Genomic DNA, 25,360 nt, shown 5'->3' on the forward strand with positions numbered 1-25,360 from the left:
TTTTTTAAGGAATCTCCACACTGTTCTCCATAGTGGCTGTACTAGTTTGCATTCCCATGAACAGTGTCAGAGGGTTCCCTTTTCTCCACACCCTCTCCAGCATTTATTGCTTATAGACTTTTGGATCACAGCCATTCTGACTGGTGTGAAATGGTACCTCATTGTGGTCTTGATTTGCATTTCTCTGATAATGAGTGATGTTGAGCATCTTTTCATGTGTTTGTTAGCCATCTGTATGTCTTCTTTGGAGAAATGTTTGTTTAGTTCTTTGGCCCATTTTTTGATTGGGTCATTTATTTCTCTGGAATTGAGCTGCATGAGTTGCTTGTATATCTTTGAGATTAGTTGTTTGTCAGTTGCTTCATTTGTTATTTTTTCTCCCATTCTGAAGGCTGTCTTTTCACCTTGCTTATAGTTTCCTTTGTTGTGCAGAAGCTTTTAATTTTAATTAGATCCCATTTGTTTATTTTTGCTTTTATTTCCAGTATTCTGGGAGGTGGATCATAGAGGATCCTGCTGTGAAATATGTCGGAGATTGTTTTGCTTATGTTTTCCTCTAGGAGTTTTATAGTTTCTGGTCTTACGTTTAGATCTTTAATCCATTTTGAGTTTATTTTTGTGTATGGTGTTAGAAAGTGATCTAGTTTCATTCTTTTACAAGTGGTTGACCAGTTTTCCCAGCACCACTTGTTAAAGAGATTGTCTTTACTCCATTGTATATTCTTGCTTCTTTGTCAAAGATAAGGTGTCCATAGGTGCATGGATTTATCTCTGGGCTTTCTATTTTGTTCCGTTGATCTATATTTCTGTCTTTGTGCTAGTACCATACTGTCTTGATGACTGTGGCTTTGTAGTAGAGCCTGAAGTCAGGCAGGTTGATTCCTCCAGTATCATTCTTCTTTCTCAAGATTGCTTTGGCTATTTGAGGTTTTTTTGTATTTCCATACAAATTGTGAAATTATTTGTTCTAGCTCTGTGAAAAATACCATTGGTAGCTTGGGGATTGCACTGAGTCTATAGATTGCTTTGGGTAGTGTACTCATTTTCACTATATTGATTCTTCCGATGCATGAACATGGTATATTTCTCCATCTATTAGTGTCCTCTTTGATTTCTTTCACCAGTGTTTTATAGTTTTCTATATATAGGTCTTTAATTTCTATAGGTAGATATGTTCCTAAATATTTTATTCTTTTTGTTGCAATGGTGAATGGAATTGTTTCCTTAATTTCTATATTTTCTCATTATTAGTGTACAGAAATGCAAGGGATTTCTGTGTGTTGATTTTATATCCTGCAACTTTACTATATTTGTTGATTAGCTCTAGTATTTTTTAATTTCAGTAATTGTGTTGCTTGTCTCTGTATGTTTATTCTTTAATTCTTCTAGGTCTTTGTTAATTGATTTTTGCATTTTCTCCATTATATTTTCAAGGCTATTGATCATCTTTACTGTCATTATTCTGAATTCTTTTTCAGGTGGTTTGCCTCTTAGCTCTTCATTTATTTGGACTTCGGTGTTTCTAGTTTGTTCCTTCGTTTGTTCAGTATTTCTTTGTCTTTTCATTATTTTTTTAAAATAATTTATTGTGTTTAAGGTCCCCTTTTCCAACCCTTCAGGGTTGAATTCTTTGTTCCTTTTGATTTCTGCCCTCCTAAGATTGGTGCAGTGACTTTTGTAAGCTTCATATAGGGTGAGATTTCTGCTGAGGTTGTTGTTGTTGTTGTCGTTGTTTTGTTTTCCCTCCGATGGGCAAGGCTGAGCGAGGTCATAATCCTGAATGCTGATAATTGGGTTTGTATTTTTGTTTTATTTGTTGTTTGGATGAGGCATCCTGCAACAGGATGCTACTGGTGATTGGGTGATGCTGGGTCTTGTATTCAAGTGGTTTTCCTGTGTGGGAATTCTCACTATTTGATACTCCGCAGAGTTAGTTCTCTTAGTCTAGGGTCGTGGAGTTAGTGCTCCCGCTCCAAAGGCGGCACAGGGCTTGCTCTTGAGTTTTGTGTGGTTCTGTATATTCTTTTCCACTGAGCAGGTACTCCTGTCTGCTCTCAGCTGGTGTTCTGCATGTACTTCTGTGTCTGATGGTATGTTCCTGATGTATCTGTGAAGAGAAATGTACTCCATGTCCACCTACTACTCTGCCATCTTGTCAGCTTCTCTTTCTCTTTTCAAAAAAGGTGACTTAAAAATTTTAAATTTCAGAAGCTAGTGTTTCTAGGATATAGACATTAGAGTAATCCTAGAAAGTTTAAGCTGTTTACTCCTCATTAGCCTCAAGAATTGGGAACATGGTTAAAAAAAGAAAGAAAGAAAGAAGGAAGGAAAGAAAGAAAGAAAAGGTGAATAGGTGTTTTCCTCTAGTTCATCCACTAGCAGGGTAATCAATCACATCCTGAGACCATCTGTGGTCAAGGATATTTTCTATGTTCCTCTACCCAACATTGAAACACATACACATGCACACTAAAAATGACTAAAATCTTTTTCTGAATAATCAAAAATCTTTGCAAAGAATTATGTTTTCTGAAAGTGAGAGAAATTCATAACATATAAGATAATAGTTTCTAGCATAATTCAGTTCCTGTGTGTGTGTATTGCACTATTGGGAAGGGCACACATTTCTTATGTAAAGATTTATTCATATCAGCAATTAGAAAGGAATTTTTTCTTTGCCAGCTATGTGACTCAGTGGTTACCCATATTCTGTGGATTTTATTAGATTTGGTTTTGCTCTCACGAGGTTTGCAGTCCAGTTCATTTATATCTTAGTCTCTTTTTCAGACATATAATATGGATTGAATAGATGAAATCAGTAAATAAACACATGATAAACTCAATTAATAAACCTAGTAAGTGAATAAGATGAAATATTTACAGGCAACATAGTATATCAGTTGGTAAACTCATTAGTGAGGTAGTAATTGTAAGAAGAATTAATGTGATTTCCAAATTTAGATAATGTAAGAATGGAAGAATTTATACATGGTAATTTTTTCTTTATTATTTGTATAATTTTGGGATAATTGGTTAGAAAAATCTTTACTGCTCTATACCTCATTTCAAAATTTCTTAGCTACACTTAATCATAATTTGTGTCTTTGTAGAATCTTATTAAATATTAGAGCACAAATGGGTATGCAAGCTGTTCTTGATCATAACATCTGTTCAATAGTAAATCTTTGTATTCTGATGCCCTCACCAAAGGGAATATTGACATTTACTGAGCACCTGTGTTTCACATGCATTATTTAACAAAATCATCACAGTTACCTGGTGGGGCGTGCATGTGTGTGCAATCATTATTCCTATTTTAGAGATGTGAAAACTTTGATGCGAATAGTTCAGAAAAGATGTGTTGAGTCATAAAACTAAAGGATGATAGAATTATAACTTAGAACTTGATCTGACTGCTGACAACATGCTTCACAGCACAAAATAATGCAACCACTCTAAAAGGCTGAAGTTGGTGATACTCTCAGTTAATGGCCTAATAATTCTTTTTACTTCTCTATTGATACTCACTTAACCACTGTAGATCCTCTATTGCATCTTCATTGGGAAAGAGAAAAAAACCAAAATGGTCTAAATTAGGTGTAATATTTCCATATAGTGTTCAAGCTCTGGGAAATGTTCTTTAAACTGACAACTTTTCATTAAAGTCTATCTTCTGGAACTTTGGTGAAAGCTCCATGATTGAAAAGAGAGCTCCACAATAGAAACATGACTTTATCTTGCATTATTATTTGAACAGAGGCCCTTAAGTGCCTGGCACTTATAAATATAGCTGATAATATCAAAGAGAATACCTACTTTGTACCAGGCATCATACTTCACATTTGTATCATAATATTAGTCATAATACCTACTTATTAGGTACTAATAAAAATAAACTTATTATTTAGGTAAAAATAAATTTATTATTTAGTTAAAAATAAATCATCTTTTATTTATTTCAATATTTCAGTGATGTAGAAATATTATCTCCATTTTACATATGAGGAAACATCTTCAGTGAGGTTGTCTAAACTCACATAGCTAGTTAACAGCAGAACCTAGCATTGACTTTCCAGCTAGGTGACTTATCAAAACTGGAATATTACAACTGACAGACTTTAATTGTCATCTAAAAGGAAGGGAATGGGGATAGTCCTGTTGAATGCTTTTTACCAGATGAAATCTCACAGGCATTATTCCCCCTCCTTCCCAAGTAATTTCTGAGCATCCCTTCTATGAGAAAAGCTCTCTGCCAGTGAAGGACTTTGGAAGACAGACAGTAACCTTGCTGTGAATGAACTTGCAGCCTGCACAGTAGAGATTGGACAAGCACACAATAGCCACATTACATCCTAGACAAGACCCAGGGGAGAACACAGTGGGAGTCCAAGGAGGGGGCCCATCCTTTCTCTCACTGGCATCTAGCCAATAAAAAAAGGAACTAAAAAAAATTGTTTTTTGGATGAATAAAACAAAATGGCAAAATCTTTTGAAAACCAGTTTAAGATTCTTATTAAGTATTTTTTTCTGGATTAAAAAAAAAAAAAAAAGCCAAATGCTTTACAAGCTAGTTTTCCAAAAAATGGAAATGTGAGAGGTTCTGAATAAGACAGAAAAGGAAAAGAAAATATGAAAAGGTGGGAGAAAAGGAGATAGGTTGGTGACAATAATAGCAAAGATCACAGCTATTGTCCCTAGTTTTAGAAACAGCAGAGATAGAAACAATTTGGCATTCTGAAGGGCATCCTCTCAGAATGGCTAGTTTCCTGTGAGCAGTAGGTGGCAGTCTTAATATCTTCTGCCTTAACTATAAAGCATGGGTCAAGAGATGGACTGTAGCCTTGGAGAAAAGGTCATGATATTTGGAAACTGGAAACCGACCATGTTAACTGTTGACCTGCAAGATCCATTGTTACTTTTCCTTACATTCAACTATCAAATAACAACTGATGTCTGTCTGATTTTGTTGTCAATCTTCTGTGTTTCAAAGTACAGAACTTGAGGATGGTAATAAGACAGAAACAGAGTTTTAAGTCTAGTTCTCTGCTATAGCTTCTGTGACATGTGGAAAGAGAGCAGGTTGTTTTGGGTAGAGTCAACCACGTACACTTGAAATTTGGATTGACATAATTAAAATCACATGTGTAACCATAAACATGTATATAAATGTTTATATTTTATATATCTATCAATATACTCCATAGATAGAGGTGGAGAATTCCCAAGGCTTATTGACTCCAAATTCCATAACATCCCAGTGAGTGTTATGAATTGCTTTATCTCATCTTCACATGAAAATTTCCATTTCAGAAAGCTAGCTCGTTATACACTTCTCTACCAAAGTTGCTTTGCTAATGATGTCCAGAATCTTCAGAAGATGGCCAGTCCTTTCAGTAGTTTCAGTGATGAGTGATTGAGCATTTACTATTTACTTAATTGACTTTTGTCTTGATTTCATGTTGAAAAAAAAATGATCATTTTTGAGGTCTTTGCATTATCATGTTTGATGTCTTTGCTAACAGCAGCAGTGTCATAGTGGTGTGGACTTATTATTTGTGTTACAAGGTGTCTATGTGTTGGTTTAGAGGGTGGATTTCTAAGTCCTTAACAGTCAAAATCCATTGAATCCTGTAAATATATGAGGGTAGCATCAGGACAGATATCTAAAAGCATAGGACCTGGAGTGTGAACAGTTTGGGCAGCTATTCTTAATAAAAAGTGTGCATAAATACTTTAATTTTGTCACCCACAAAAGCTTATGTTCATGGGAACATGTTGCTAAGATCCTCCCTTCTCAGAAGGGCCTGTGGATACAGAAGCCTGGGTTTCATCACCATTGCAGTAAATTTGCCTCTGATCAGTATTCTCCATACTACCTTCAAAATGCCTTTTCCCATTTCTCTTGCTTTTACTTAACTCAAGTCTTTGGGGGCAAGACCTTGGGTCTTTTTAATCAGCGTATATTTAAGTTGTTGTAAAAAATGCTTGTTAAAATGAGCGGAGCTAGAAATTGCATTAGAAACTGGCACCCTTGATATGTTCGCACCTCGTCCTGCGGAAACTAGATCAAAAGATCTTAGTTGTGTGAAGAATCCTCACTCATTAGCTTTGCTATGTTTCTTCCTCTGACAACATAGGGCATGATCTTTTTCTGTGAGGTGTTGTGGGTAAAAATGTAACAGTGATTATTGTCATAGCAGTGGTTAACATTCATGTAGAAGTCAAATTGTGAGGATGCTAGCAGAGTAATTATTTTACACCTAAGAAGTAACTGTTAGTTGGCATTTGCTGGTGAAACTGTTAGGAGGAGTAGAACAGAGAAGGAAGAAGGATATGATTTATGAAGACCTAGGGCTTGCTCGTGAGTAGTCATCTCTAGCTAAAGCCTGAAAACCCAATGGGCTTTTAGATAATCGGGCCACCAGTCCAGGATGAAGCAGATGTTCAGTTAGGCTGCATGTAAAGGCCTTTTCCTCCTCCCCATGGGTTTTATATTGATCTCACTTTCTGGGCCTTTTGGATTTTGATCCGTGGAAGGCTAACCTGGGTATGAAGTTCTAAAGGTAAAACAGACTGTTTACTTTAGAAAAATCAGATGGTCTATATCCCAAGATTAAAAGCCCCCAAACCGTATTAGACTTGCACATCTCTGCTTATTGATTGGTTAACAAGTTATTGAAGGAAGATAGGAAGCAAATCAAGTGTACAATCAAACTTGCTTAGCTGTTTAAAAGGATTCTGAATCTGGAAACTCCTGAAGATACTTTGGTAAAATCACAGAATGTGAAGATGCTTTCTGTAAATAAGACCAGTGTGGACTCCTCTGAATAGATTTAGCTGAACTATGAATTTTTAAGAAGGATTGTAGATGTAGATGAGTATATGAAAATAAAAGCTTACATTAATTAATGCATATGTTGGAAAGTAGAGCCTCATGTCCTACAATATTTAGTCTTTGTCCATAATCAGTCAGTTCAGTTCAGTCGCTCAGTCCTGTCTGACTCTGCAACCCCATGGACTGCCACTTACCAGGCCTCCCTGTCTATCACCAACTACTGGAGCTTACTCAAACTCATGTCTGTCACGTTGATGATGCCATCGAACCATCTTACCCTCTTTCATCCCATTCTCCTCCTACCTTCAATCTTTCCTAGAATCCGGGACTTTTCAAATGCATCAGTTCTTAGCATCAGGTGGCCAAAGTATTGGAGTTTCAGTTTCAGCATCAGTCCTTCCAATGAATATTCAAGACTGATTTCTTTAGGATGGACTGGTTGGATCTCCTTGCAGTCCAAGGGACTCTCAAGAGTCTTCTCCAACACCACAGTTAAAAAGCATCAATTCATTAGTGCTCAGCTTCCTTTATGGTCCAAGTCTCACATCCATACATGACTACTCGAAAAACTATAGCTTTGTCAAGATGGACATTTGTTGGCAAAGTAATGTCTCTGCTTTTTAATATACTATCTAGGTTGCTCATAACTTTTTTCCCAAGGGGCAAGTGTCTTTTAATTTCATGATGTGGTCACCGTCTGCAGTGATTCTGAAGCCCCCCAAAATAAAGTCTGTTACTGTTTCCATTGTTTCCCCATCTATTTGCTATGAAGTGATGGGACCAGATGCCATGATCTTAGTTTTCTGAATGTTTAGTTTTAGGCCAGCTTTTTCACTCTCCTCTTTCTGTAGGAGGCTCTTTCATCAAAAGGCTCTTTATTTCTTCTTTGCTTTCTACCATAATGGTGGTGTCATCTGTATACAGATATGAGGTTATTGATATTTCTCCCGGCAATCTTGATTCCAGCTTATGCTTTATCCAGTCCAGCATTTGTCCATAATAGTTATTCCTCTAAATTTGGCATACCATTTTTGAGCTTTGCTCTCTCTTTTTCTGCTTTGATCTGATTTAATGATCTAAGCACACGTAAGATATATTAGAGGTGGCTTTTCAAAGTCAAGTTGGAGGGTGCAAGGTAGGAAACAATGTTTTTCCTCTACTCTCTTTTGTTCAGTCATTCAATTCAGTTCAGTCGCTCAGTCATGTCCGACTCTTTGCTACCCCATGAATCGCAGTCATTAGGACCTGCTAATTAAATTGATGAAAACTAGATTAACAAGAGAAAGGGCATATAGTTTTGTGATATTTATATTTTAATGTTTATGTGTATGGAGATGTTCATAGATAAGAAATGAAGACCCCCAAAGAGGTGGTTAGTTTCAGGGGCTTATATACCATTCTAACAAATTTATGGAGAAGTAACAAGAAAAAAGAAAAGGGTATATACTTCAAAGGGTGGTCAGTTGTGGGAAGGTAGATATATGGGTGAAACTAACGAAAGATAAGGGTAATTTTAGTAAAGTTTATTCTTGCATATCTACCTTAGTACTGATTTTCTATGACATAAAATAAGGAGCCTTGTCTGGAAATATAGAGGTGTAAGTTCCAGCCATCATTCTTCCTTCAGCCACGTGAAAAGGAAAATTTATTTATTTGGCTTTTGTGTTGGTGGTGGGGTGGAGGTCAGGATAGACTGCTGCTGCTGCTGCTGCTAAGTCGAATCAGTCGTGTCCAACTCTATGCGACCCCATAGATGGCAGCCTACGAGGCTCCTTCATCCCTGGAATTCTCCAGGCAAGAACACTGGAGTGGGTTGCCATTTCCTTCTCCAATGCATGAAAGTGAAAAGTGAACGTGAAATCACTCAGTCGCATCTGATTCTTAGCAGGCCCATGGACTACAGCCTACCAGGCTCCCCATCCATGGGATTTTCCAGGCAAGAGTACTGGAGTGGGTCACCAGTGCCTTCTCCGAAGGATAGATTATCATTCTCTAATATATATTCCATGGAACATTAGTCTTGGGAACAGTTACTTCCCAGTGATTCCAGGGACAATTCAGGAAGCAATATCCCCTTATCGGAGATTCACAAAGCACAGGAACTGTGAGAATTGCTACATTAAAGAAATCTGCCACATACCGTTTTATCTAGCATTGCCAAAAATTATCTGACCAGAAGAACTTTCCATTTTGCTTTTATTTTATTTTTTAAACATAAATTTATTTATTTAATTGGAGGTTAATTACTTTACAATATTGTGTTGGTTTTGCCATACATCAACATAAATTCACCACAGGTATATACGTGTTCCCCATCCTGAACCCCCCTCCCTCCTCCCTCCCTGTACCATCCCTCTGGGTCATCCCAGTGTGCCAGCCCCAAGCATCCAGTATCATGCACTGAACCTGGACTGGCAATTCGTTTCATATATGATATTATACATGTTTCAATGCCATTCTCCATTTTGCTTTTAAAAAATAGCAACTTTTAAGTACTCTTGGAAATATAGGTCTGTAAAAAATACTTAAGTAAAAACTTGAGCTTAATGCTCTTTAGGATACCTTACTGGTCTTATCCTTTATAATTTTAATTTTTAATTCATTGTAAAACTCCATTTGTAATATTTTGAGTGCTGTATGGAAGGTGTCAAAATTCATTTGCTTTTTTAAGACTTATATATACTTACACACAAAAGTAAATAACACACCTGACAATATACAGGAAAGACATGGTAATATAGGCAGAAAAGTAAATTCAGCTTATAAGCAAGATATATGCATATGTGTGCAATTGGCATGAAATGAGTATTTCAAAGGGAAAAATCACAAGAGAATTATAGTTGTGAGGTGTGTGGAATGTCAGTGGAAATATGAAGTGTTATGTGGGAGAAACTAATGGATGATGAAAATGTGTGAGGGAACTAAGGAACATATTAAAGAGGCTGGGAGGACCGTCAATGAAGGGATGAGTCCAGAGAGTACAGTGGGTAAGAGGCATGGGAGTCTGCTTGAAGACGTGTAGTAAAGAGAAAGGTCATTTATGTCACTTAGGACTTCCCTGTCCTGAGATAGGGACTTTTGTGGAGATGGATGTAGGCAACGTGGTGGGATAGGGTATATATTAGAAATAATGGATCAAGAGGAGTTGGAATGGTCCAAAAGCTAAGTTCCCTGATGCCAGCCAAAGGGCTTCCTACCAAAGAGTCCCTTCTAAAGAGAACAACTTTGGTCCTACTAGGTTAACCATGTGCCCGAATGGAGTCTCTCATTCTATTTGGCTAATGGGTAAAATTAGCTCATGGGAAATAGATGGGGAAATAGTGGGGAAAGTGTCAGACTTTATTTTGGGGGGCTCCAAAATCACTGCAGATGGTGATTGCAGCCATGAAATTAAAAGACGGTTACTCCTTGGAAGGAAAGTTATGACCAACCTAGATAGCATATTCAAAAGCAGAGACATTACTTTGCCAACAAAGGTCCATCTAGTCAAGGTTATTGTTTTTCCAGTGGTCATGTATGGATGTGAGAGTTGGACTGTGAAGAAAGCTGAGCGCTGAAGAATTGATGCTTTTGAACTGTGGTGTTGGAGAAGACTCTTGAGAGTCCCTTGGACTGCAAGGAGATCCAACCAGTCCACCCTAAAGGAGATCAGTCCTGGGTGTTCATTGGAAGGACTGATGCTAAAGCTCAAACTCCAATTCTTTGGCCACCTGATGCGAAGAGTTGACTCACTGGAAAAGACTCTGATGTTGGTAGGGATTGGAGACAGGAGGAGAAGGGGATGACAGAGGATGAGATGGCTGGATGGCGACTGAGCGACTGAACTGAACTGAACTAAAATTAGAAGCCCTTGGTAGTTATGAAAATTCTTCATATACTTTTTTTGGCATAAGTCATGCATCAGTCAGTTCAGTTCAGTTGTTCAGTTGTGTCCGACTCTTTGTGACCCCATGGATTGCAGCATGCCAGGCCTCCCCATCCATCACCAACTCCAGGAGTTCACCCAAACTCATGTCCATCGAGTCGGTGATGCCATCCAGCCATCTTATCCTCTGTCGTCCCCTTCTCCTCCTGCCCCCAATCCCTCCCAGCGTCAGAGTCTTTTCCAATGAGTCAAGATAAAGGAGAACAAAAACACAATTAAGCATACTGAACATGTAAAAACTGCTTTCCTAGGAGTTCTTGCTTTTTGGAGTGTGTGTGTGTTTTTTTTTTTTGTTTTGTTTGTTTGTTTTTTAATGTGGTAATTTGTCTGGTACAGATAAATTTAGGACTGATTATCTACCAAAATCAACTTTGCAATTCCCTGCTTTCTCAGTTTGGAGAAGGCAATGGCACCTCACTCCAGTACTCTTGCCTGGAAAATCCCATAGACAGTGGAGCCTGGTAGGCTGCAGTCCATGGAGTCGCTAAGAGTTGGACACAACTGAGCATATTCACTTTCACTTTTCACTTTCATGCATTGGAGAAGGAAATGGCAGCCTACTCCAGTGTTCTTGCCTGGAAAATCCCAGGGACAGGGGAGCCTGATGGGCTGCTGTCTATGGGGTCACACAGAGTCAGACACAAGTGAAGTGACTTAGCAGCAGCAGCTTTCTCAGTTGTTTCCAGGCAGGGATAATGATTGGTGGCTTTTCTCTTCCTGGCCTTTCACTTCTCCACTGAATATACAGGTTCTGTTATTTTCGCAAATCTGTGTCTCATGAGACTTAAGTTCTCTTAGGGCAAAGGGTATGCCTCAGTCATTCTCATACTCCTCCAGCACTTTGTAGCATGATAGCCAGAAGTTAGTCATGTATGGATGTGACAGTTGGACTATAAAAAAAGCTGAGTGCTGAAGAATTGATACTTTTGAACTGTAGTGTTTGAGAAAACTCTTGAGAGTCCCTTGGACTGCAAGGAGATCAAACCAGTAAATCCTAAAGGAAATCAGTCCTGAATATTCATTGGAAGGACTGATGCTGAAGCTGAAGCTCCAATACTTTGGCCACCTGATGTGAAGAACTGACTCATTTGAATGCTAGGAAAGATTGAAGGCAGGAGAAGAAGGGGCTGACAGTGGATGAGATGGCATCTAACGATGGCATCACTGATTCTATGAACATGAGTTTGAGCAAACTCTGGGAGTTGGTGATGGACAGGGAAGCCTGGTGTGCTGCAATCCATGGGATTGCAAAGAGTTGGACATGACCAAACAACTGAAGTGAACTGATAGAAATATTTAAGTGAATTAAATGAAAGCAACATAAATTTTACTGGACATATTTTATAAAAATTGAAAATTCAATTTTTATTAATGTAACAACACAGAAGTTATTTAGTTTTGAACTTCTCCTTATATGTCTTTGGGATATTAAACATCTGACAAAATTTTATGCACAGACAGTAATAATTGCTATTACTGAATTGATTAAGGACATTGTTAAAAATATGTGATCATTATTTAAACTGTAATAAACTCACAAACATTATGTATCTAATGTCCTTAAACCTTGAACACCAATTCATCGAAATTTTCTTAAACATTTCAGTAAAGTTACAAATCCCAGAAGATGATTTTTCTTAAATGTTTTATTCACCTTTAAAACACATATCATTATGGCAGTAATTACAGAAGATATTAAAATAATTTTAACAATTGTTTTAAAATATCCATACTGTGAATGTTGTTCATTGGTTCATTACTTGTGTATCTATTTCTATGGCTAACACTAGCTAGTTACATTTGCTCTCAAGGGAAGCCATCCACATACCAGAGTGGAAAACGCCCTTTCTGGATTGATGCTCCATGGGGTACAGGACCTGGCTGCATCTTCCGTGGTCATTTGAACGAGCATATTTTGGAGTGGGTTCTCTCTGTGTTAAGGTTCCCCTGCTGTAAGGCTTATGAAGCTATATTTTTCCATGCAACCTGGCATTATCCCTTTTCTCCCATGGTTCATCGTGCCTTAGTATCAGGATGTTACTCCTGGTTCCCTGTTTACTTCATTATGTGGTATTAGTATTAGACTTTTTATTTTTCTGTGATTGATGCACAGAATTGCCTGTTTCTACATACTATCACCCTCTTTCTGAAATCCCTTCCCATGGAGAGATGACTAGGGTTTCAGGATATGCTCCAGATCACTGGTAACTCATTTCTGGGACAACCTTATTTATTCCTCTAACTTCAGAGAGACAGTTTTGTTTTCTTTTTCCCCAGAGCCTCAAGAGATTAAAAACTGTGAGTTGCACAAGCTGTTTTGGTCCCAATTACATGCAGCTTCTAGACATAACCTGCACAGCCTTCAGCCCTCTTAAAAGTGGGAAGTATCTCTCATTCCAAGATCCTGCATGTGTGTTGGCAGAGTGGCAGCAAGGACACAGGAGATCCTGTTGGCTCTTCTCCACAAGCTGTCTTGGTTACTTTCTGTAAATTAAGTGTAAACTTTGTAGCTGAATGATGAAATCTACTCACAGACATACTGGACCTGGCTGGTAAAGTGCATAAAAGGATGATACCTTTCTCTTTAAATAAAGAAGTGATGTGAAAAGTCAAGGCAGCAGGATCCTTAAACAAGTCTTGGTGTTTGCAGGTGTCATTTCCTTCCTTAATAAAAACATATAGAAGTGATTAATTCAAAAGGCTGTTACTACATTTGCCATATCTCTCTTAGAAACAATGATAAGAACTGCAAACATTCTCTTTCACAATAAAAGGGAATGTGTTACATTGCTAATTTCAGGGGAATTCCAGACCTCACTGGGAGCAGAAGAGTGGGAGCTTCCTGAGATTCACCACAACACCCGATATTCTGTATGTTTGTCCCTTACTTGTATATTCAAAAGCAGAGACATTACTTTGCCGACTAATGTCCATCTAGTCAAGGCTATGGTTTCTCCAGCGGTCATGTATGGATGTGAGAGTTGGACTGTGAAGAAAGCTGAGGGCCAAAGAATTGATGCTTTTGAACTGTGCTGTTGGAGAAGACTCTTGAGAGTCCCTTGGACTGCAAGGTGATCCAACCAGTCCATTCTGAAGGAGATCAACCCTGGGATTTCTTTGGAAGGAATGATGCTAAAGCTGAAACTCTGATACTTTGGCCACCTCATGCGAAGAGTTGACTCATTGGAAAAGACTCTGATGCTGGGAGGGATTGGGGGCAGGAGAAGAAGGGGACGACTGAGGATGAGATGGCTGGATGGCATCACTGACTCGATGGACGTGAGTCTGAGTGAACTCCGGGAGTTGGTGATGGACAGGGAGGCCTGGCGAGCTGTGATTCATGGGGTCACAAAGAGTCGGACACGACTGAGCAACTGAACTGCCTTTTAATTTTTTTAATTTTTAAAATTTTTATTTTTACTTTATTTTACTTTACAGTACTGTATTGGTTTTGCCATACATTGACATGAATCCACCACGGGTGTACATGCGTTCCCAAACATGAACCCCCCTCCCACCTCCCTCCCCATAACATCTTTCTGGGTCATCACCGTGCACCACGCCCAAGCATGCTGTATCCTGCATTGGACATAGACTGGCGATTCGATTCTTACATGATAGTATACCTGTTACAATGCCATTCTACCAAATCATCCCACCCTCTCCCTCTCCCTCTGAGTCCAAAAGTCCGTTATACCCATCTGTGTCTTTTTTGCTGTGTTGCATACAGGGTCGTTGTTGCCATCTTTCTAAATTCCATATATATGTGTTAGTATACTGTATTGGTGTTTTTCTTTCTGGCTTACTTCACTCTGTATAATCGGCTCCAGTTTCATCCATCTCATCAGAACTGATTCAAATGTATTCTTTTTAATGGCTGAGTAATACTCCATTGTGTATATGTACCACAGCTTTCTTATCCATTCATCTGCTGATGGACATCTAGGTTGCTTCCATGTCCTGGCTATTATAAACAGTGCTGCGATGAACATTGGGGTACATGAGTCTCTTTCAATTCTGGTTTCCTTGGTGTGTATGCCCAGCAGTGGGATTGCTGGGTCATAAGGTAGTTCTATTTGCAAGTTTTTAAGGGATCTCCACACTGTTCTCCATAGTGGCTGTACTAGTTTGCATTCCCAACAACAGTGTAGGAGGGTTCCCTTTTCTCCACACCCTCTCCAGCATTTATTGCTTGCAGATTTTTGGATCGCAGCCATTCTGACTGGTGTGAAGTGGTACCTCATTGTGGTTTTGATTTGCATTTCTCTAATAATGAGTGATGTTGAGCATCTTTTCATGTGTTTGTTAGCTATCCGTATGTCTTCTTTGGAGAAATGTCTATTTAGTTCTTTGGCCCATTTTTTGATTGGGTCATTTATTTTTCTGGAGTTGAGCTGCATAAGTTGCTTGTATATTTTTGAGATTAGTTGTTTGTCAGTTGCTTCATTTGCTATTATTTTCTCCCATTCAGAAGGCTGTCTTTTCACCTTGCTTATAGTTTCCTTTGTTGTGCAGAAGCTTTTAATTTTAATTAGATCCCATTTGTTTATTTTTCCTTTTATTTCCAGAATTCTGGGAGGTGGATCATAGAGGATCCTGCTGTGATTTATGTCGGAGAGTGTTTTGCCTACGTTCTCCTAGGAGTTTTATAGTTTCTGGCCTTACATTTAGATCTTTAATCCATTTTGAGTTTATTTTTGTGTGCGGTGTTAGAAAGTGATCTAATTTCATTCTTTTACAAGTGGTTGACCAGTTTTCCCAGCACCACTTGTTAAAGAGATTGTCTTTACTCCATTGTATATTCTTGCCTCCTTTGTCAAAGATAAGGTGTCCATAGGTGTGTGGATTTATCTCTGGGCTTTCTATTTTGTTCCATTGATCTATATGTCTGTCTTTGTGCCAGTACCATACTCTCTTGATGACTGTGGCTTTGTAGTAGAGCCTGAAGTCAGGCAAGTTGATTCCTCCAGTTCCATTCTTCTTTCTCAAGATTGCTTTGGCTATTCGAGGTTTTTTATATTTCCATACAAATTTTGAAATTATTTGTTCTAGTTCTGTGAAAAATATGGCTGGTAGCTTGATAGGGATTACATTGAATCTGTAGATTGCTTTGGGTAGTATACTCATTTTCACTATATTGATTCTTCTGATCCATGAACATGGTATATTTCTCCATCTATTAGTGTCCTCTTTGATTTCTTTCATCAGTGTTTTATAGTTTTCTATATATAGGTCTTTAGTTTCTTTAGGTAGATATATTCCTAAGTATTTTATTCTTTTCGTTGCAATGGTGAATGGAATTGTTTCCTTAATTTCTTTTTCTATTTTCTCATTATTCGTGTATAGGAATGCAAGGGATTTCTGTGTGTTGATTTTATATCCTGCAACGTTACTATATTCATTGATTAGCTCTAGTAATTTTCTGGTGGAGTCTTTAGGGTTTTCTATGTAGAGGATCATGTCATCTGCAAACAGTCAAAGTTTTACTTCTTCTTTTCCAATTTGGATTCCTTTTATTTCTTTTTCTGCTCTGATTGCTGTGGCCAAAACTTCCAGAACTATGTTGAATAGTAGCAGTGAAAGTGGGCACCCTTGTCTTGTTCCTGACTTTAGGGGAAATGCTTTCAATTTTTCACCATTGAGGATAATGTTTGCTGTGGGTTTGTCATATATAGCTTTTATTATGTTGAGGTATGTTCCTTCTATTCCTGCTTTCTGGAGAGTTTTTATCATAAATGGATGTTGAATTTTGTCAAAGGCCTTCTCTGCATCTATTGAGATAATCATATGGCTTTTATTTTTCAATTTGTTAATGTGGTGAATTACATTGATTGATTTACAGATATTGAAGAATCCTTGCATCCCTGGGATAAAGCCCACTTGGTCATGGTGTATGATCTTTTTAATGTGTTGTTGGATTCTGATTGCTAGAATTTTGTGGAGGATTTTTGCATCTATGTTCATCAGTGATATTGGCCTGTAGTTTTCTTTTTTTGTGACATCTTTGTCAGGTTTTGGTATTAGGGAGATGGTGGCCTCATAGAATGAGTTTGGAAGTTTACCTTCCTCTGCAATTTTCTGGAAGAGTTTGAGTAGGATAGGTGTTAGCTCTTCTTGAAATTTTTGGTAGAATTCAGCCGTGAAGCCAGCTGGACCTGGGCTTTTGTTTGCTGGAAGATTTCTGATTACAGTTTCAATTTCCATGCTTGTGATGGGTCTGTTAAGATTTTCTATTTCTTCCTGGTTCAGTTTTGGAAAATTGTACTTTTCTAAGAATTTGTCCATTTCTTCCACGTTGTCCATTTTATTGGCATATAACTGCTGATAGTAGTCTCTTATGATCCTTTGTATTTCTGTGTTGTCTGTTGTGATCTCTCCATTTTCATTTCTAATTTTATTGATTTGATTTTTCTCTCTTTGCTTCTTGATGAGTCTGGCTAATGGTTTGTCAATTTTATTTATCCTTTCAAAGAACCAGCTTTTGGCTTTGTTGATTTTTGCTATGGTCTCTTTTGTTTCTTTTGCATTTATTTCTGCCCTAATTTTTAAGATTTCTTTCCTTCTACTAACTCTGGGGTTCTCCAAGTCTTCCTTTTCTAGTTGGTTTAGTTGTAGAGTTAGGTTATTTATTTGACTTTTTTCTTGTTTCTTGAGGTATGCCTGTAATGCTATGAACTTTCCTCTTAGCACTGCTTTTATAGTGTCCCACAGGTTTTGGGTTGTTGTGTTTTCATTTTCATTCATTTCTATGCATATTTTGATTTCTTTTTTGATTTCTTCTGTGATTTGTTGGTTATTCAGAAGTGTGTTGTTCAACCTCCATATGTTGGAATTTTTAATAGTTTTTCTCCTGTAATTGAGATCTAATCTTAATGCAATATGGTCAGAAAAGATGCTTGGAATGATTTTGATTTTTTTGAATTTATCAAGTTTAGATTTATGGCCCAGGATGTGATCTATCCTGGAGAAGGTTCCATGAGCACTTGAAAAAAAGGTGAACTGCCTTTTTAAAAGGATTTCTGTTAGAGACCTCCAGAGGCTTCTCTTAACTTCCTATCTCACTCAGTCATTTATACCTTTGTTCATTCATTCATTGATTCAGTCTATCAGTATGTAACCAAAATTTACAGAGTGGAATCTAGGTAGTAGATATAGTACTAATAAAAGAACAAAATGTAATTAGTTTAAAACAAAACTTTTCCTTAGAAAGGTTTCCTCTGTTATCCGAGGGAGGGGATTACAAAGCTTGGCCTCAGTACTACTGATCTTGGGACCAAAAGGAAATTCATAACGGCCTCTAGGTTTAGGAGACAGAAAAGAGCCTGAGGTTAAACACAAAAGCGATTTACCATTAGCAACAGGGCAGCAGACACCAGTCATCCCATGACTGTTTCAGCTAGACTCTAATTACAAAAACATTGAGGGCTGCCATCTATGGGGTTGCACAGAGTCAGACATGACTGAAGTGACTTAGCAGCAGCAGCAACAGCAGTGTTGGACTGACTTTACAATAATAAAAGCAATTAAAGTTGAAATGCTTTTATCAGTTTGTACATTGTCAGCCTGGCAAGCTTGTGTTCTTTTTAAGAAGATTCTTTTCACAACTATATAAGCAAAGAGTTAAGGAAACTCAAGAATAATCTAGCACAGAAAGACATGTGATGTACCTGTTACTTAATCTTTAATAAGTCAAGTAAGCCTTAGAATGAATTGTCCCATATTGATAATTAATGATGCTAACAGTGTGTGGGAATGCAGGGTGATGACATACTGTCTTTATCAGATAATCAATTTAATAAGAGTATAATCTGCCTTGGAGTATGTCTTCGAGCTTTCATGAAGAACCATCTTGAGTCCAGGCCTAATTACATCATTTGTGGGGCTTTTTTTCATTTTGCATCAGTGCAAAATAAAGTTGTGAGATCTCTTCTCAAAAAAAAAAAAAAAAAAAAAAAAAAAAAAACCACACAGGAAAAAATGTACAATTAAAAGTGCTAAAATATAATGAAATATATAGATAAAATGCTTAATAAAGAAAAATTAAATTTTAAATTATTAGCTTGAATTTTAATATTCATTTTATATTGTACAAAATGCCAGGTTTAAATAGAAGCCTTTACCTTTAACGCTGAATCACTAAAGTTACACAATTTGTATTTTGCATTTTAATCCTGCATATATATAAAAATAATTGCTTCTGACACTTGGATGGGGTCTGACATTTTTTGAAGAAATTCACGTACATAACTTTATATCACGTTTAATGAGTCTATCAAAATAGAGAGTCTTCGTTCAGATAATCTATTCTATTTTTGCTATATTTCTACCTCTTAAATTATGTTGCTATTATAAACATGTTAAAATCTGTAAACAGCAGTTTTCCTCTATTTAGCACTCACCCAGATCTTCTTTTCTTGTGAGGTAGCAGAAAGCATGGGAGTTTTTCTGATGAGGAGTAGTAGTATGGTAAGAGCGTTGTGCACTCCAGTTTTCAGCTCTGCTGTTCACTAGCTGCAAAGCTTGGACAAATCATTGAACACGGGGATAATGAAAACACCTAACTCTCTTCATGAAGATGAAATGAAGCACTGCATGTCAAGCATTTAGAATAGTGCCTGCCTGTGTTATGCAATCAGTGCAGAAAACCTGTTGTTATTACTCTGTGTGTGTGTGTGTGTGTGTGTGTGTGTGTGTGTGTGTGTGTTAGTTGCACAGTCATGTCTGACTCTTTGCAATCCCATGGCCTGTAGCCCACGAAGCTTCTCTCTCTATGGAATTCTCCAGGCAAGAATACTGGAGTGAGTTGCCATTCCCTTCTCCAGGTATTACCCTTTAGGGGGGTCATTTTGTTGCTCATTAGCACTTGTGACAGAAGGAAGATGAGGCAAAGGAAACACATCCCGTGTTTGTTAGTTTTTATACTTTCCTGAAATATGGTGAAAGATTTAATTTGGAGTCTGATTAAAATAAAAGAATATAAGACCTTGTTTCAGTAATTAAAAACTGCATCTTCCTGGTTGAACCATCACAGGTTAGCCAGATTCATCTGTTGCAATGTCCCCAACTATACCCCAGTTAATCCGGTAGTTAGTGTATCTCTAAGTAGAAGCATTAGCTGCCTGCGAACTCTGAGTGGCAGAGAGATCAAAAAAGAGACTGTTAGTGAAAATCTCTCCTCCCTGGCAAAGAGACAGTGACTTTGAGTGTTTATAGCCCTAGAGTGAATGGTTAAGCTCCCCCTGTGCAGTTTGGGAGATTTAGAAAGAGACTCAGCTCTGCTTCCAAGCCCCACCCAAATCCCTTAACCTGGAATCATAAATTCTAAAATCTGTCTTCGTGCTTCAAAGCTCCTGTTTTATAATGCAGACACCCGGGGGAGCTGTGACACTTTTATCTGCTAATTTACCCTTCAAAGAAATGAGTTCCTGAGCTACTTTTCTTTCAAACTGAAGGGGTTCTGCACTTGATCATGGAGAAGGGCTTGGAGCACGGGGCAGGGTACAAAATAGGAAATGTACAGTTTGAGGGAGAGCAGAAGACAGGTTTTACTCTGATGGAGGAGAGTCGGTGCAGGGGAAGATCATCTGGCCAAGTCCGGAGACCTGGATCTGCTCATGTATTGCCTCTGGGTTGCTGAGCAGCCTCGGGAGGTCAGAGGGCAAGCTCTTTGAGCATAAGCCCTGCTCTGATACTCTGTGATTCCCTGTCCCTTCTGTATTTGTTCTGCTAGCTGGTTTGTCTCAGTCCTTAAGTGAAGAACAAAAGATAGATCTCAAGAGGTGAACAGTTTCAAACCTTCCCAAATGTTCTGGAAGGTTTCCTTTGCATGCTATCTATACATTCGAGCCCTCAGCATTTTCATCCTAGTTTATTTCTGAATTCTCAGTCTGATAATTCCAGCATCTCCACCTTGTATGGCTCTGATACTTGCTCTGTCTTTTCACAGTGTTTTCCTTTTGACATGCCTTGCAATTTTATTAATAGCCAGACATGATGACTGGGTAAAGGCACCGCTGAGTACAGGCCTGTAGTGATGTGGGGGTGAGGTGTGGGGGGAGGGGAACATTCTCTAGCCCCACGAGCAGGTCTCTGTCTATCAGGGAGCCTGTGCCTCTTGACTGTGAATTTCACAGGTGTTTCTCAGTTATATGTCTCCTATTTTAGGTGGGGCAGGATGGTTAAAGGGGGCTGGAATTGGTTGGTGGGTTCTGAAAATACCCCAGCAGCTTAGGCTCTGGTTCACTCGTTTCTCCTGAGGACAGGCCTTACTCAGAACACAATGCTCTGGTGCATTTATTAATTTAATTTTTGACTGTGCCAAGTTTTAGTTGCAGTACACAGGATCTTTAGTTGCAGCACGTGGGATCTAGTTCCCTGGTCAGGGATTGAACCTGGCCCTCCTGCTTTGGGAGTGCAGCATCTCAGCCACTGGACCATCAGGGCAGTCCTGCTCTTCAGCTTGAAAAAAAAAAAAAAAGATGCATTAAGAATGCTTCCTTTTGCTCTCCTCCTATTGGAGGCATAAGGAGACTTTTCTCCAGCATTCACAGTGAGAACCAGGTCGAGCTTCCAGAGGTAAAACTCACAAAGGCGTGCCTCTCTCTGACTGGACACTCCTGGAATTTTTGTCTCTCAGACTTGTTCACACTGAGCCTCTAGCAACTAGTTAATTGCAGTTCGGGTTTCCCTGCCCCAACACTGGTTCCCATGGAGTATTCTGCTCTGATGTGTTGTGATTCTTTGTATTTATTTGCCTGTCTGTCTCTTCAGTGTAGGGTCAGTAGTTTGCCCTATGACCTTAGTTCTCTTACAGGTCTAAGAAGAGTTGATGATTTTTCAGTTTGTTCAGCTTTTTATGTGTTAAGATGGAGTGGTGATTTCCAAGCACCTGAGATGTGGAACCAAAGACCAGAAGTCTGAAAAGTTTACTTTTACATACCTGGTGTGTGAAAGTGTTAGTTGCTCAGTCGTGTCTGACTCTTTGCAACCCCATAGATTGTAGCCCTCCAGGCTCCTTTGTCTGTGGAATTCTCCAGGCAAGAATACTGGAGTGGGTAGCCTCTCTCTTCTCCAAGAGGATCTTTCTGGCTCAGGGACTGAACTCAGGTCTCCTGCATTGCAGGCAGATTCTTTACTGTCTGAGCCACCAAGGCATTGTATTTATAGAAGAATCTGCTACTCCTGTCTCTGGGTTGTTGGAGAACTCACAACTTTTAGTTTTACAGTATCTCAGGGAATCTCTAGTTTCTTGAGGGGCTATAACTAATTTTTCAAATTCTCTAAACAAATACAATAATATTCAGTTTCATGTTTTGAAAATAGTATTTGTGGGTATCACTAACCACAACTTTGTTATAGGTCTTAAACTAACTTGCTTCAGCCCTTTAAGAGCAGATATGGGGCTGTCCTTTGATGATCTCTAGGCTTACAGCTATTTGGGGGCATTTAGGGATATTTTCTTGACATCAAATAGGTTCAGGACAGACCCAGGACTTGTGAGTAGATGAAACATTGCTACCTCCAAGTGTGAGCTGCTGATGTACTGGTGCAGATGAGCAGAAGCACAGTAGACAGTCAGTCTCCTGGAGGCCTGTGGATGGTTGTATGAAAGTGCTCAGTGTGACAGGTCAGTGGTTGGCAGTCCATGGCTGGGGCCAGCTTGGCTTTTGCTGCTCACCAGGATTTCCCAGGCATGCTCCAACCTTATTCTCAGTGCCAGGCAGGGAAGGGCTGGTACAGGTACAAGACCTCACAAAACCATTGCTTGGGTGAATTCCTCTCAGTTTTCCCAAGATCCTCTAACACAGCCTGCCTCCCCAGAAGCCTTCTTCATTCTTTCCCTCAAAAACTTTGATGTTTTACAGTAGAGCTTTGCAGTCCATTAAAACTGGAGTTGGAATCATCAGTAAAGTAAAACCAGTCATCCTTTCCCTTTCTTGAAGATAGAAAGGGCACAGAGTCTTCAATCATTCCTAAAGGGGAGTATGGGTGATTTATTTATATTTTAGGTCTCTTCTCCATGATTTCAGGTCTCCCAGTGAAGAGGGGGAGGGAAATTAACTATTTGTAGTGAAGTGATTGAAATTAAAAACTCTTGTCACTCACTGCCTCAAGGAGTCATATAAGTCAAGAAGAACTAATATGTGGTTAGAATATGTTAAATATTGAGAATTATTGCTCAAAGACCCACTTATCTCTTTTGTACTTCTGGTATTCCCCTACTTACCTCTGAGGGTGATTTCTGCCTTCCAAGAATTGGTAGAAGGAAAACGAGGCTGCATTTTCAGCATATATTTTACCTATATTTAGTTCAATAAATATCTATGAAGCATCACTAAACCTAGGTTGTATTGGATAACTGGAAAATGGAGAGATAAATAGAACATAGTTCTTGTCCTGAGGTTTATAGGCTAAAAGATAAAACAGATTGTAAAAATACATGCAGCATGGAAAGTATAGAACAGAGGTGGGAAACATTATACTTTACTTAGTGAGTAAGAAAAGACTCTGTGAAAAGAGGTAGCATCTGAAGGAGTAAACAATGAAAAATATTTTTGACAACTATTGATACAGTCCATGGGGATGCAAAAAGTCAAACACGACTGAGCACACAGCATACACACACACACACGCACACTAGGTAGATGTTATGATTTTCTCCTTAGCATCCATCCAATATGTTGGTTAGGTCACAGCAATGTAGTTTGATATTGACCCTATGTCTTCTCCCTGGAGAATTTTGAGCATTACTTTTTTAGTGTGTAAGAACTGTGGTGTTGGAGAAGACTCTTGAGAGTCCCTTGGACTGCAAGGCTATCCAACCAGTCCATTCTAAAGGAGATCAGTCCTGGGTGTCCTTTGGAAGGAATGATGCTAAAGCTGAAACTTCAGTACTTTGGCCACCTCATGCGAAGAGCTGACTCATTGGAAAAGACTCTGATGCTGGGAGAGATTGTGGGCAGGAGGAAAAGGGAACGACAGAGGATGAGATGGCTGGATGGCATCACTGACTCGATAGACGTGAGTTTGAGTGAACTCTGGGAGTTGGTGATGGACAGAGAGGCCCGGTGTGCTTCAATTCATGGGGTCGCAAAGAGTCAGACAGGACTGAGCAACAGAACTGAACTGAACTGAAGATGACTGTAATTGTGTGGTAGTTTGAGCATTCTTTGGCATTGGAATGAAAACTGACATTTTCCAGTCCTGTGGCCACTGCTGAGTTTTTCAAATTCGCTGGCATATTGAGTGGAGCAGTTAAACAGCATCATATTTTAGGATTTGAAATAGCTCAACTGGAATTCCTTCAATTCCACTAGCTTTGCTCATAGTGATGCTTCCTAAGGTCCACTTGACCTCACATTCCAGGATATCTGGCTTTAGGTGAGTGAACATACCATGATGGTTATCTGAGTCATGAACATCTTTTTTGTATAGTTATGTGTATTCTTGCCACCTCTTCTTAATATCTTCTGCTTCTGTTAGGTCCATACTATTTCTGTCCTTTATTGTGCCCATCTTTGCATGAAATGTTCCCTTGATATCTCTAATATTCTTGAAGAGATCTCTAGTCTTTCCCATTCTATTGTTTTCCTCTATTTCTTTGCAAGAAATAATTCCTCAAGCCAGGCTTCAACAGTACGTGATCTGTAAACTTCCAGATGTTCAAGCTGGATTTACAAAAGCCAGAGGAACCAGAGATCAAATTGTCAACATCCATTGGATTATCAAAAAAGCAAGAGAGTTGCAGAAAAATATCTACTTCTGCTTTATTGACTACTCCAAAGTCTTTGGCAGAGTGGATCACAACAAACTGTGGAAAATTCTGAAAGAGATGGGAATACCAGACCACCTTACCTGCCTCCTGAGAAATGTGTATGCAGGTCAAGAAGCAACAGTTAGAACTGGACATGAAACAACAGACTAGTTCCAAATCGGAAAAGGAGTATGTCAAGGCTGTGTATTGTCACCCTGCTTGTGTAAGTTATATTTAGAGAATATCATGCAAAAGGCCGGGCTGAATAAAGCACAAGCTGAAATCAAGATTGCTGGGAGGAATATTAATAACCTCAGATATTCAGGTGATACCACCCTTATGGCAGAAAGTAAAAAAGAACTAAAGAGCCTCTTCATGAAAAGTGAAAGAGGAGAGTGGAAGAGTTGGCTTAAAACTCAACATTCAGAAAACTAAGATCATGGCATCTGGTCCCATCACTTCATGGAAAATACATGGGGAAACAGTGCAAACAGTGACAGACTTTATATTTTGGGCTCCAAAATGACTACAGATGGTGACTGCAGCCAGGAAATTAAAAGATGCTTACTCCTTGGAAGAAAAGCCATGACCAACCTAGATAGCATATTAAAAAGCAGAGACATTAATTTGCCAACAAAGGTCCGTCTAGTCAAAGCTGTGGTTTTTTTAGTAGTCATGTATGGATGTGAGACTTGGACTATAAAGAAAGCTGAGCACTGAAGAATTGATGCTTTTGAACTGTGGTGTTGGAGAAGACTCTTTAGAGTCCCTTGGTTTGCAAGGAGATCAACTCAGTCCATCCCAAAGGAAACCAGTCCTGAATATTCATTGGAAGGACTGATGCTGA

Source organism: Budorcas taxicolor, chromosome 10 (genome assembly GCF_023091745.1).
Source record: "Budorcas taxicolor isolate Tak-1 chromosome 10, Takin1.1, whole genome shotgun sequence".
Lineage (NCBI taxonomy): Eukaryota > Metazoa > Chordata > Mammalia > Artiodactyla > Bovidae > Budorcas > Budorcas taxicolor.